The sequence below is a fragment of the Rousettus aegyptiacus genome, unplaced genomic scaffold (genome assembly GCF_014176215.1).
Source record: "Rousettus aegyptiacus isolate mRouAeg1 unplaced genomic scaffold, mRouAeg1.p scaffold_m13_p_3, whole genome shotgun sequence".
NCBI lineage: Eukaryota > Metazoa > Chordata > Mammalia > Chiroptera > Pteropodidae > Rousettus > Rousettus aegyptiacus.
The window spans coordinates 19,603,012-19,617,338 of NW_023416306.1; the positions used below are offsets into that span (position 1 = coordinate 19,603,012).

The 14,327-nt window shown below is 44.3% G+C and overlaps 1 protein-coding gene across 11 annotated transcripts in view; it reads right to left on the bottom strand.

Moving 5' to 3' along the window:
- Window positions 1-14,327, bottom strand: part of PALM2AKAP2 (PALM2 and AKAP2 fusion) — a 399,047-nt gene that overhangs the window by 100,170 nt on the left and 284,550 nt on the right. Inside the window, exon 1 of one of the 11 annotated variants that reach the window (XM_016129986.2) lies at window positions 3,960-4,103. The exons of 9 other annotated variants lie outside the window; for them this stretch is intronic. The gene's annotated coding sequence lies outside the window, so the exon portion shown is untranslated. Of the gene's footprint in view, window positions 1-3,368; window positions 3,620-3,959; window positions 4,104-14,327 lie in introns of those variants that run through there. One more of the 11 variants, XM_016129985.2, reaches the window with a different exon arrangement.

A 14,327-nucleotide genomic window follows, 5' to 3' on the forward strand; every position in this document is an offset into this window, starting at 1 on the left:
TAAGTATCTTACGAGTGTTAAAAGACAAAACAAAACAAAAAATCCCAGCTCTTCGAGCCCACTTGAGCAAAATTCCATCCCCACCCCGCCCCACCTGGATAAGGAAACCAGAAGCATTCTTCCTCCAAAGGGTACCTCCTCCAGCTGCATGGCCCATTTGGTCACTCTGAGACCCCCTCCCAGAAAGATAAAAACAAATGCTAGTTACAAGTCCCTTAATCTTACTCAAATGTACCTCTCCAAAGCCTTATAGCACTGGTAGTCTCAGACTTGAGAGGAGAGAACTAAAGGAAAAAGAAGTATATGGGGCCCAAAGATGCCTCAATCCCTTTTCCCATGCTGGCTGTCTGTACCTTCTTGGTCTCAGGATTCACTTCAACAGCAAAAAAGAACCCCTGGCTGAAAGCACTTCCTGTTTTATTTCATGAAGAAGGGAAAATATTAATTCATTCATTTTTCTGAGAGTGGGGCAAAGAACAGAAGTTACATTTGTATCGGGACGTTAGTTTTCACAAAAGGCAGCCTAAAAGGCAGCCTCCAGAGTCTGTCCCGGAGTGGGTTCCACAATCATACTTCTACATCCCTATAAATCAGAATTCCTATCTATGCTAACATCACACTCAAACTACAATCCCGAACTGTCAGTGGAAGCAAAACAGTATATTCACCAGGGCAAGAAGTGGAGGCAAGATACTCATTCATTACATTTTAGAAACACTTTCATTAGTAACAGTTGAAACAAATTTTTAAGACTTAGGTTTAAACTTCAGGTACTATATAACTTGGAGCACTCCATTTCTTAAGTATTCTAATTAATCTAATACTATTTAAACTGCATAAACAAACTATAACTTCCTCTTTGAGCAAAACAGTGAGTGAATGTTCCTGTGGGAATAGAGATGATTTCAACTTTGCTATAATAATACAGTCCTAAAAATATGTTTGAAGGGCAAATGTCCACAACTTGAAATGTAGTCATGTATATATTCTCAGAAGAGGATTATCTAGCAAAATTATATATACGTATATGTCTCATCATGGTTTATGGAGAGGCCCAAGTCACTCAAAGTGCTGCTGGGGAAGGCTGGTGGCAGTACAGGACTCTGAATCTTAAGTTTTTTTGTTGTTTTTGGTGGATTTTTTTTTTTTTAGCTTCACCAAAAATTTGCCTCTGGGTATCAAGTTTACTAACATTAAAATGAACTCTGATAAGCATAATAATTACTTCGAATTTCCAATAGCTGGCACAGGATCCCTTGTGCCAACAATAATCTAAGTAAAGGGTGACTCCCATGTTTCTGAAGATCAAAGAACAGCCATTGCAGAGGCTAATGCAAGAAAGATCGTACCCCTGTAGACAAATGTATAAAATGAAAGAATGGAACGAAACGCCATCCTCTTGGTTTTCAGAAGTAAATTTCAACATGAGCCTGTCTCAATTATTAAAATCCCTCAATACATGCTCCATCCAAATTCAATTTCTTCTTTATTTGAAACATTTAATACTGTAATAAGTAGACTTGTAATGACACTATGATAGAAATCTGAGACATGAATGCTTTAAGAGTCCAACAAATCTAAAAGATGGTATCTAGATGATAATTATAATAATTAACTAGAAAGTTCAGAATGTCAGCATTTTTTTAAAGTGACGTTTAATATGTTCTATACTAAAATAGTAAAAGTTCTGGAAATTTTTTTTAAAAGTGGATATTTCCCTCTTACTTGATAACTAAATTAAGACAACCTGCTTCAGTTTATATCCTGAGATCCTGAGAATACTGAGTCAGAATGATAAACTTCTTAAAGTGAAATAAATTCTGACAACACTACCCCAAACTCTGCACGCGGGAAGCTGTGCCAACTGTCATGCCAGAGCTATGAGATAACGGGTATTTCAAAATGTCCCGTCCTAAAGCCCAGCCATCCTCTCATGATAGCACCTCGACTTTCCAGAAAGAAACTGAAATGAACTCTGCTGCCAGAGAAACAGCTCAACACTTAACTGCAGTTTGTTGGGAGACCTACATAGCATTACTTTCATTTTTCCTGGCTCATGACTAATTTTATTGGTGCAGCCCAAAATAACTGCAGGGCCTGTAAGACCCACCATGTGTCCACCTGAAGGAGAAAATGCCCTTTAAGCAAAGAGTCTGCGTCAGAACTGAGGAGGAGAGAGCCAGCAGTGGACAGCTGTTTAGAAGGTGCTTTGGGGCAAGTTTTAATTTTTAAAAGGCTTTATGCTTAAAGAAACAGTAAACTCCTTACTAAGATACACCTCGCTTTCTGGACTTGTTACTCTGAAATGCTATTGATCGATAAATGTGGGGAAACTACCCTGCTGGGAGAAGAAGAATGTTTAATTAAATTGGGAACAGTTCCAGAGAAAAGTGTGATGCTTAAGTGAACTCTCTTTAATTAGAACAAAGACAAGGAAACAAAGCCCCTGGATTACAATGGTGAGGGGTGGGTTTGCTCTTATTCAGCCTCTAGGCACCTGGGAACTGTGATAAGATGGAAGGGTGCTTCCTGAGAACTTGTTCGCAGACTCAAAGATATACTATATTTGTAGAGATAAGTATGGGGCAGGGGCGGGGGGGGGGGGCGGGGAGGGTAGTCTCTTTACAAAGGCAAATACCTTGGGGCGGGGGGGACGGGGGTCGTGGGGGAAGTTTGACCAAATGAATGGCGTTGCACTTAAAACTGCTACAGGGAATAGTACAGATTTATCAAAATCTGACCACACTGCCTATCAGCCAAACCACAACTAACCCCAGGCGGGAAACTGGCTTTACCCGGTCTGGAGAGAGAATCCACAGCCTCTCTAAACGCGTCACCTGCCTCGGAGATGCCCCCCGCCCCACTTTCTTGCAGACCGATGAGGGACCCCCCAGGGCTGGCGAGCGTCTCTCATCCGAGCAGGAGAGCTCAGGAACCCGGCTGCGGGTCCGGCTCGCGCGGGTCCGCTCACCGCCTCGCCCCGCTCAGCACGCATCCCGCCGGTTGCCTTCAATTCTCACCCGGCCAGCAGAGCCACCTCCCTCGGCGAATTCCTGGGCTCCCAGGCTCCCCGCCCGAACGGACTTTGAGTCAGTCCCCTGTCTTCCACTACGTTTCTCTACAATTTCTCCGGGCCGCGGGTCTCTCTCCTCGTCCCTATCCCTGAAGGCGCGCCTTCTCCACCAGGGCGCACGATGGGCAGTGTGCCTAGCTCTCACCACCACGATGCGCCTCTTCGACTCTCCAAAGTGTCCCCACAAAAGGCCCAGAGACGGGCGCTCCGGCTTTACCAGGGATAAAAACATCGGACTCTAACAGCGGGAATCCCATTCGCGAGCCAAACTTCGAGGCTCAGCTCGGACCCGTACCTGTGCTCGCTCCCGGCGCAGAAGGGCTGCTCCCTCGTCCGCATCCCATCCCGAGTTCGTTTCCCGCACCCGAAAAGGCTCAGGCTGGCCAGTCTCAGTCTCCCTGCAAAACTCCAGACTTCCGAAAACACCCCCAGCGCTGCCATCTAAGGAAGCAGGACCCGCGGCTCCAGCCACCGCGGCTCCAGGGTTTGGGGAGGCGTCTACCGCCCTGTGACAGTCGCCGCTTTTCCTGTACACCCCGACTGTGTGTATTTATGTACGTGTGTTTGGAGGAGTTCCTATGTTTATTTTTTAAAACATATACAAGTGACTTAGTATTGAATAAAGCAGCCAAAAACTTGGCCCTCCCCCAAACCTAGGAATTGAAAGCCACATGGCACAGCGCGGCCCCCCTTCCCCGCACACGCTCCGCTAGACAAGTACCATAAAAGCCCTTAAAAGTCCGCGGTGCTTCCAAGGACTACTCAGATCACCGACCCCTGCCCCCCACCCCCAGGCCACCTTATCCCCACGCCCGAAGCTCCAGCACCAGGAGGGCGCCCCGGAACGTGGTGTTCCGGGCCACCGCGCATCAGCTTGGACACCCACCTCTGGGCGCTGGATCCCGGGAGGTGCAGTCCTCCGGCTCCGTTCCCGCGCGGCGCGGCCACTGCCTCCGGCTCCCGGCGTCCGCGAGACGCTGGAGAAAGGCGTCGGCAGCCCCGGGCTGGGCCGAGCGCATCTGCGGAGAGCCGCGGCCGCCAGGCGCACTGGAGGGCTGCGAGCGCCGCCCGCAGGCTCCCGGGGCCCGCCCCTTCCCCGCCCCCTCCGGGCGCCCGGCGCCGAAGATCAGCCCCTCGGCTTCCCCATCCCCTCCCCATTCACCCGCACCTTCTCTCTGCGGTTTTGGCGGAATCTTTGCACAAACCAAGAGACCGAGAAATGAATGAATGTATAAAACAGAGTGATGGAGGGAAGGAAGAGGGAAAGAGCGGGCGGGGGGACGAGTAGACAAGTGAAGCAGGTAATTTGCTAACGCGGGAGAGGGCTCTGTGTCTGGGTAAGCGGACCTGTGTCAGCGCATGGGCGGGCACGCGGTGTGCGTGCGTGTGGACGTGGGTGTTGGTGTACACACACGTGTATGAGTTTGAGGAAGTGTGTGGGAGCATGGGCGCGCTCACAACGCCGGGCGTTGCCGAGAGGGAGCGAGTCTCTTATCTCTTACCCAGCATCACGACTCTCCCCAAGTACGACAGCGGGAAGCGGCTGACGAAGATGGGGTCGCCGTGTGTTTTGGGGCTCTCCCTGACGTGGCCCAGAGGCTGAGGTGTCGAGAGGGATGCTTCCGTCTCACTGGCTCGCCAGAGCCTTCATTCTGCCCTCCCCTTTGTGGCAGCGGTGGCCTGATGTCAAAGCGTGAGTGTTAACAAAGCCAGCGGTGGGGAAGGAGGCAGCTGATACTCTGCCTGGGGCTCGATTAGGCGGGTGGCCAGCCATCCCCCTCACTCCCTGGCTGTCTGAAATTTCAGTCTGTAACCCCCTCCCCCACCATGAATATTTAAATAATGTTAATGACCCTTTGGACTGTCTAGAAATCCTGAGAGGACACACATAGACACAACCCACACAGAAAACAGCATTTTAAAAAGCAAGGAGTTATTTTACTCTGCACGTTCTCTGCAGAGGAAAATAACGTCAGATTTTGTGAATGTAAGTTCCCACTAAGGCATGACCAAGGTTTTCGTTTTCCCAGTAATTCTCGCCAGCTTTGCAACTTCTGAATGCCAAACACAGCTGTGAAAGACAACTGCCTGGGTCTGGCTCTTTCCTAGTCTACAAAGGTCCTTGATTTCCAACACCCTGAAAGCCTGTCCACCCTAAAGACACATTAAAGATAGCACCCTCCCATCCCAAGAAAGCCTTCTTTCCTGTCTTGAGCTTTCTTCTTGACACCTTTTTTCAGGAAGGAGATAAAGTCTACAATAGAGACATTAGCTCTTCTCCTCAGGGTTCCGGAATATCAATAGGCTTTTTCTTTGCATTTAGGAATTGTTTCGCCAGCTTTTTTTTGTAAGCTAATCTCTCACATTCTTAACTTTCAATAGAATTTACTGACTAGTGGCCCGAGATTACATTGATCAGTTGTTTTCAGTCTCAATCAATTCTTTCTCTTTCTCTTTCCTCCCTCCTTTTCTTCCTTCCACTCCTCACATCACCGACTTAAAGAGTTAAATATTTGGATGCCCTACATTATGATCTATTTTTACGTTTCACTATCATGTGAAAACCTCACATTGAAATAAACATGTTTGGGTAATTTATCTATATACACCACAGACTCACCAAGGAAATGGTCTAAAATTACAGCAGAGGTGAGATTTTGTAAACAGTATAATGGCAGATGTATCATGACTCTTTCTTCATGTGTTCCTAAGTTAAAACGTGTAAAGTTTACAAATCAAATTTGCTTAATTATTTGAAAGAATTCAGCAATTCACACTAGGTTTATTCTGAATTACTTCTTTTAATATTAAATATTGTATTTTAATATGCATTAATATAATTTGATGTTAATATTAAACATTCTGGTATAGCTCATAGAAAACTATTGGGAATATTAATTTAAGAAAAAATGCATGTTCAGTAAATATTAATTTACAAAAACATTTCCTTTTCTTCCATCTTATAAGATACTAAAAGAGGCAATGACTATGATTAAACTTTTATATAAAAGGCTTGGTACATATCAGGTGCTCAGAAATATTTGTCTGATTTGTTCAATGAAATCGATGTCAGGGTATAAACACCTGCATGCAAAAATAAAAACTTTTTAATTAACATTTTCTCGTTTATTTTCCCCTAGGTCAAATGTTCTCAGTCGGGGGTGATTTGACCTCCCAGAAGATATCTTGGCAATGTCTGGAGATATTTTTGATTGTCAAAACCAGGGGTGGGAGGTCCATCCGGCGTCTAAAAGATAGAGGCCAGGGATGTTGCTGAACACCCTACAGTGTACAGGACAGCCCCTCGATGACACAGGATTATTGCGTCCCCAATGTCAACAGTGCTGAGGTGGCGATATCTTGCTCTGGGCTCAAAGCCACTACCCAGGACCGCAGATAGCAGAACCACCTCTGCGCCTCTTAAACTGCAGATTCCTGGCCTACTAAGTCAAAGTCTCTGGGGGCAGGGCCAGGGAAACTGGATCGTAGCAGCTCCCAGTTGATTCTTAAGAACATCAAGGAGTGAGAGGCTTCGGCGACGGGAAAGGCCGGGTTTATTACTCAGCATGCTGGGTAATATGCACGCGTATGGGTTCATCACACTGTATGTCTCTCAACATGATGATGGTTGTTAGAGCTGAGAATAGTTTATGAAAGAAGCACGTTTCTTCTCCAAGATACAGGTTACAAGCGCACTTGAAGCAAATAAAGGACTACGAATTCTCTGAAAAGGATAGCTGTGTAAATATGAAATGCTGCCAAAGGGCCTGTACCATTTAGGACAGAAAACTTCTTTGAAAATTTTGCTCGGCGAGACAGCTGATTAAGATTTCTTTCACGATGGCCTAAGTGTACATTTTTGCTCATGTTGTCTCTGCCATGCTGCTCGCTGTCCCACTTTAAACTGTGTCCTGAACAAGAGTGGCTCCCGGGGGACCCAAGAAATAGAATGTACTTACTGGAGAAACACCCAAAGTAAAGGTTATGTTTCTGGATAAAGAATTAGCCTAAACACATTTACAAAGTGTCTTCTCCCCACACTGAACAAAATGAACCAAATTCAGCAAACAATGGTCTCGCTGTAGCCAAATGCCCTCAAGGTTAGAAGAGTAGAAGCTGAAAAAAAGACCTGCAAGTGTCTCAGAGAGCTGATCTGAAAACCGAACCGAAGGCCCAGACTAGCCTATCATCAAAGAGAATTTGCCATTTTCTCCTTTTAGCAAGGAGAAAGAACAACAAGCATAGCTGGGTGTAATCCTTAATTATTAAATGTGTCCCACAGAAAGGAAAAGTTTGTTAGAAGAAGAAAAAAAAAAAGAATAAGAGGGAAAAGCAAACAAAACAACAAAAACCCAATCAAACCAATAGCTATAGATCTGTGGGGCTTTCCCACCGAGCACCAGGTGAGGTCATTGGAAAGTCAGAAACAATCCCAATTGCAAGGGCATCCCCATGCGGCAAGATACGCCACTGAAAATCTAAGAGAAGAAACAAGCTGGAGGAAATATTTTTGACATCTAAAACAGTGGGTTACTACCTCTAATATGCAAAAAATTCTTGCAAATCAATAAGTTGAAGAAAATTACCAACTTCCTCATAGAAAAAATCAAGTAGTTTATAGACAAATAAGCACAACTGGACACTGAATTTACAAAGATGCTCAAATTCTTTATAATTAAACCAATGCAAGTGAAAATAATAGGACAATATATTTTGCCTACTGTAGATAGAAATATAAATTAATATTAATAAATTGGTAAATTTGGAAGAGTTTGGTGATATCTCTTGAGATAAATGTTTATACACGGTTCAAGTACGTTTCACTTTTGGAATTCAGAAGTGTATAAAATCTATAACGTCAGATGAAAGATGGGAGTGGTGGAAAGGAGTTAGTGAGTGAGAAATTCCTGTGCACAGAAAGGTACAAAAGAAAGAATATTTTATATAGACGTTTAAAGTCGTTTGCTATGCTATGTTATAATGTAAGCACTTCTCGTAAGCCCTAGACCTCTGAAAACAGCATTTGTTTGGAGAACCAAAGGTAAAGGACTTCTATGTGGCTCACTGTGGGGTGGATGCCAGGCAACATGGATACGAGATTAAAAATTCAGACAAAATAGGAAATCTGAACAAAGAGTGACCAGGAGCTAACTCCATCCCCTTGAGTTAACTATTTGAGTTAAAAATCCATAAAAATAGTGGGGCAGGCACTGGACAACCTCCAAAAATTTGTCCATTGGGGTCCAAGTAATTTTAATTTAGATATAAAGGGGAAGGTTTATTCCTGCAGGCTGCAAGACATGGGACAGTCGGCCAAGTAAAAGTAACTCCTGGGATCCACACAGATCATCCGCTTGCTTTCCAGTTCAAATAGTGGTTTTTAATCCTAACAATTCATCTGGATGTTTTGTATATTTATGGATTTCCCACTTAAGACATTTCTCTGCTGATATCTGATTCTTATTTAAGAGCAAAGAGGTCAACTTTAGATAATGTGGCTTTTTTCATGGGAGGGACTATCCATCCACAGACCATTTTAACCATCAACTTTCTGAATCTACATCATTTAAGACTGACATGTGTCAGTCCATGCACTACTAACATTGACTTATAGTTGTGTTTTATCAAATTAAACACAATCTTCTCAAAACCACCTCTTCTCTGAGGTCAGGCCTAGTTGCTGAATGGTGGTCTGCTCTTAAGACTGTAAAATAGTGTTTCCCGAGCTGGCTCACATCGAGAATAACTGGAAAGCTGCAAGGATGGGCGGGGAATTCTGGGTTCATTTTCCTAGTAGATCTGGCACCCAGGAATCTGTGTTTGTTTAAGCTTTCCATCTGATGCTGTTATACAGCCTGGCTTGGGACTCACTTAGGGTGGACACAGTCATCCTTAGGGGGTTGGAGGAAGGGGAGAACAAGCGGATGCAGAGACAGAGATGGTGTCATATGAGAATGCTTGGCTCTCAGACTGTGTTTACTCCTGTTCTTCGCCTAGTTTGTGGTGCCTGCCTTTCCTTCATTTCCTCTCTAGCGTCTCCGGCTTCCTGTGCCCAAGTGAGTTCCTTTCCTGCCTGTACTACATTTAATTCCTTTCCCCGCATCCTCACACTTGGCCTCTCCTTTGCCAAACCCTCTAGCATAAGGAAATGCTGGCCTGAATACATTCACTCCAGCTGCTTGAGACTCGCATCACAAGACCTTTAAAAAACATTCCCCAAACCAAGCAACATTTGCTCATCGAACGTTTTCATGTGGTCCCACATTATAGCTGGACTGTCTTTTCTAGGCTGACAAAGTGACATCATATCATTCAGATTGCCCATTAATAAACATTTAAATGGTACCATTATAAAGAGAACAAGTCATACATTATTCCACACTAAAATCTTCAATGAAAAGCAGCAAGTCGGGAAGCCCTGTGCTGGAAAGAATGGAGGGAAAAGGCTATATGTGGAAGGGAAAAGGAGGACAGGGGAAGGAAGAGAGAGCAGAGGTAGAGTCTCCCTGGTGAGGGAAGCAAGAAGGCACAGATGACTACATGGGACTAACTGTGGGCCCACACCTCTCAGTTCAATAGGCCTCAAAGCTTTTGTGCAAATGACAAGAATGTACTCAAGTATTTCTTTGGCAATCAACAACAACAAAGCCCTATGAGGCCCAAGGTCTTTCTTTCTCCGCTGAGAATTTTATCTCGTTTAACAACTGAAGCATTTAAAAAATCTAGTAAACACTCTACAGTTCATGCCCTGACGAGACACAACATACAACAAGGTCCTAATTAAGTACAGTTTTGAAAACATAAAATACGCTAAATATACTTGGAATGTACACAGCATGATCACTGGGAGAATGCTGGGAAACTGAGCCCCTGAGGCCAAAGACAGTTTTCTCTGAGTAAATCCAGGGAATTTGCTTCTCATTAATGATCTGTTTTAAATGAAAACTTTCTTTCCAGTGGTGCTCGATTCCATTTCAATTTTAGGTAACGAAAGAATTATTTTTTCGTTAAAAAAAAAAAAATGGGACTGTAACATTTTTCCAGTAATTCCCAAGTGTTTTCTTCAGAACTTTTAAGCACAGGCTATTAATTTATGGCTAGAACCATATGGATTTTCAGTAATATTGGAGAGATGAAATCTTGACATTTTAAATTGTAATAATTCTGATTGTCATGGAGGTCGTCTTTGCAGTGGTCTCTGATTTACTCATGAAATGTTTTGCTAATGAGAACTACTCAATGAGAAAGTTAGCTTTTTCCTTCTACAATAGCACACATAATAAATTACAATCATAACATTAATGGAAGTTCACTAACTACAAAGAGAAAATACTGAGAAGGCATTTTTAAGATTATATACACAGATCGAGTTAACTACCTAAGTAACTACTAAGATTATAAAGTGTTAAGATCATTTAAATATGAAGCATGTTAATAGCTTCTACAGCATATTAAAATTCTCTGTTGGAATGGGATCATGGCCAATGTAAACTCTCTTTAGAAACCACAGTAGCTTATGATTAAGTCAACTAAAGCATACATACCCACATTATCTGTGAAGATTCTCCAGCTTCTCAGATAAAATATAAAATACCTTTGCCTTCTCTCCAGCTCTCTTGCCCTCTCCCTCTCTTCCTCCTCTCTTTTCTTTCTCTCCTTCCTTCCTTCCTTCCTTCCTTCCTTCCTTCCTTCCTTCCTTCCTCCCTCTCTCTTGTCCTCCCTCCCTCCTTCCTTCCTTTCTTTTCTGCCTACTTTCCACCCCCCCTCCTGCCTTCCTTTTCTTTTTAGACAACTTCCCAGTTAATTTTAGGAGGAGGCATTGCAAACACAAATACCTTAAGAAGCTAGACAGCATAAATGAGTAAAGCTGACAGGTCTCAGAAGCAGTTTGCACCTGGTAAAAAGAACCCAAGCATTGAGGAGCCCGAGGGCCCAACTGCTAAGTAATTTATGAACAGATTGAGATAAAATAGGCAAGCAGCGGGAGAACTGTGTGTTTAGATAGATGGCTGCTGCTGCTGCTCCTGTTTTCTTTATTTGCTTGGGATGGGTGAGGGCACATCAAAGTGTTGGAGGCCTGAGTGTTAGAGCGAGGAGGAAAATATTCTGCCACCTAAGCCGCTTTCCTCATTTTATAGTATAGCGAAGTATCAGTGAAAAACAGGGTCTCTGGTGCCAAAGACCTGGGTCCTAATCCTGCTCTGTCACTTACTAGCTGTGTGAACTTGGGGAAGTTGCTCGGTCTCTCTGTCCCTCCAAATCCTCACCTGTAAAAGGCAGATCCTGAGCACATCTACCACATATGATTGCTGTGAGCGTAATGAGAGCATCCATGGAAAGCTGTAAGCTCAGGGCCAGCCACAATGAAGAGCTTGATGTGAGTTGTTATTAGCAAAGCAAATGATTCCTGGGGGGGGGGGGGGGGGGGGGACGGGACTTGCCCAGAACGACCCAGCAAGAGTGGTTCAAAGTCAGTACTCAAACCCACATCTGTGCACTACCAGTTCAGGGCTAATTCATTTGCTATAAGCTTGCTTTCTTTGGTATTTTTATTATTTCTAAAGAAAACAATTAACAATTACATGAGATGGTGAGAGGAAGCCCTGGTGAATGCGGTTTTGAGGCCAAAGTCGTATCTACGGGCCACATCTAACAGTCTTGGCAATAAAGCCAGACAAGCGCAATAGCAGTGGTTACTGTCCGTATAGGCAGCCCAGGCACTCAGGACGGCCGTGTCCTTGGCGTGGTTATAGGTCCATAAGCTTTATCAACAGTATCCTAGAAACATTTTACTCTCAGTCTTTTCAGCCCCAGGTTTTGCTTTCAGTGCCAGACTGTTCTCAATATCCTGTACTATTTTGCAGACAGAAGATGCTGCCATGGACTTGAATTTTGGAGAGGGGAAGTGAAGGCTCCCCGTTGCCACACCTGTGTCCTGTAATTTGTGGCCACTTCCTGAAGAGGGCCTTTCCAGGCACCGTATTGAGGGGGCCTGGTTCCTACGAGAGTAGGGTACCATTTTACCTGCAGGTGCCCATCCCAGGGAAGGGCACCTGCAGGTAAAATGCACAGAATCAGTGCCCCAAAGGGAACCAATATTTTGCTACCCTGAAGCTGCCTTTGGGGATATTGATTTTAAGCTGAAATGTCATATGTACCCAGCGTTGCCTCACTGCCTCTGAAATTTTCATGCTTATGTGACCTTCCCATGTACATGTATTAAAATTTTTGATTTTCTCCTGTTAATCTTTCTGTTAATTTGATTATTAGCCCAGCTAGAAGAACTTAGAAGGTGGGAGGAAACATAGATATTTTAGCCCCCACAGCAGCCACCGCCTGATCCCTGCTCCCCTCTTACAGCATTAGCTCCACCAGCTGCCCTCGTCCGCGCTGGGATCATTCAGCCGGCCCAGAATCCACCAGCTCCTTAATCCCTCTGCTCACTCTCTGCTCTTCACCCAGAAAGCCCTTCTCACCAGTCATGCCTTATCCAGCTCCTCCCCTTCAAGGCCTGTTCCTCAGCCTTCACTCAACACTGCTGTTCCCAGGGCCCATCCACAGTCTTCTTCCCTCCATTCCCATTATCCTGACCCTTCCCTAGATAGAGACGCTTTACTGAGCGCATCCTGGAGTCCTACCTGGAGCTCAGCATCTTCCTTCGAATATCCATCAAACCCACACATTCAACCAAATTCCTTACTTGCCTCCCTGCCACACACACTCATCATCATCCCTGTATTTCCTGACTTAAGGGTCCCACAATCCCCGTGGTCACCCCCACTCTTGCTCATGTCACTGTACCCCCACTGCCTCTGTACAGGCCAGTCCTTCCTCCTCCCTTCCCTGAACCATTCAATGGCCTCGTAACAGCTTTCTTGGCCTTCGGCCTCTCTCCCATCTTGCCCGCCTCTCACAATGCACCCGAGTTAGCTTCCCAAACCAGTCCCCAATGCTTCCTCTTGCCAAAATTAAAATTCCTTATCATTTATCCACTTTAACAAATATTTGTTACGATCCTACCACGTGAGGCACCCTCGTAGGTGTTGGGATGCAGCAGTGAACAAAGTCCAGTGTTTTCTCTCCCTCGTCCTCGCCCCACTGGGCCTGGAGGCGATCTGGGTGTTCCTGCTCCTCTCAATGCTTTCAGACCATTGTCTTCTTTTCTCAGTAAGGTCCCCCTCCCCCGTTACTTGAAGATTTTAACACTGGTCGCGCTTTCCGGCAGACAATACTCTCTCCAGCAATATTAGGCATGAATCATTATAATAAAATGTTCTTTTTAACTCATTAAAAGAAAAAAAAAATCCCCAAATGATCAGGTTTCTAGGAAATTATTTTCCACAAATAGTATTCACCAAAACAGCCTTTTAAAGTACATTGGGTAAAGTAGTTCCTGAGTGTTTAGGTAAAACTTTTTTTTTTTTTTGCTCTTCTAAAACACTAAGTGAACCAGATCTTTCCGTAAGGCGATTTCCAAGATGACTTTAGTATTTCACAGTAAAGGATCACATTGACCTTTAAATTTCTAACATTTACCATGGGTAAATTCAACTGGCCTTTCCTTTTTCTCTTTTGTTATCTGTAACATTCTCCTTTTATTTTAAAAAAAAAAATGTGTGTACGTATAATCCTTTTTCTATTAAACTTATCGGGGTGACATTGGTTAATAACATATACATTTCAAGTGTGGAATTCTATAATACATCATCTGTATATTACATTCTGTGCTCACCGCCTGAAGTCTAGTCTCCCAAATATTTGACCCCCTTTACCCTATTTATTCCCCCCCCCCCATCCTTTCCCTTTAACTCCTAATCACAAACACAGCTCTTTTCAGACATGTCACTTGTACGAAGAATGCATGGCTTGAAAGTAACGGATTCCCTCCGCAGGGAAAGCACGCTCTATGGTCTTTACTATGTATATCTGAACTCCAAGTGAACGGCTGGTTGAGAAGTTAACCAGCTCAGCATTTCCCAAGAAGAGGAAAAGCACATGTGGATCACAGGCAAGCAGCGGTCTGTCATCGTGGTTGGGAGGACATGCTCTGGAAGAACCTTCCACAGGTTACCTTACTCTCCTGGGTCTTAGCTTCCTAGTCTTTAAAATGGGGACAAAACTGAGTACCTGTATCATGGGTTTGCAGTGAGCACTGGATGAGTTAATGCTGATAAAGGCCATAGAAACTTTTAGATTCTCAGCAGGTCTTAACTGTTTGTTGTTACCAATCTGTCTCAGTTTGCTGCTCTGCAAC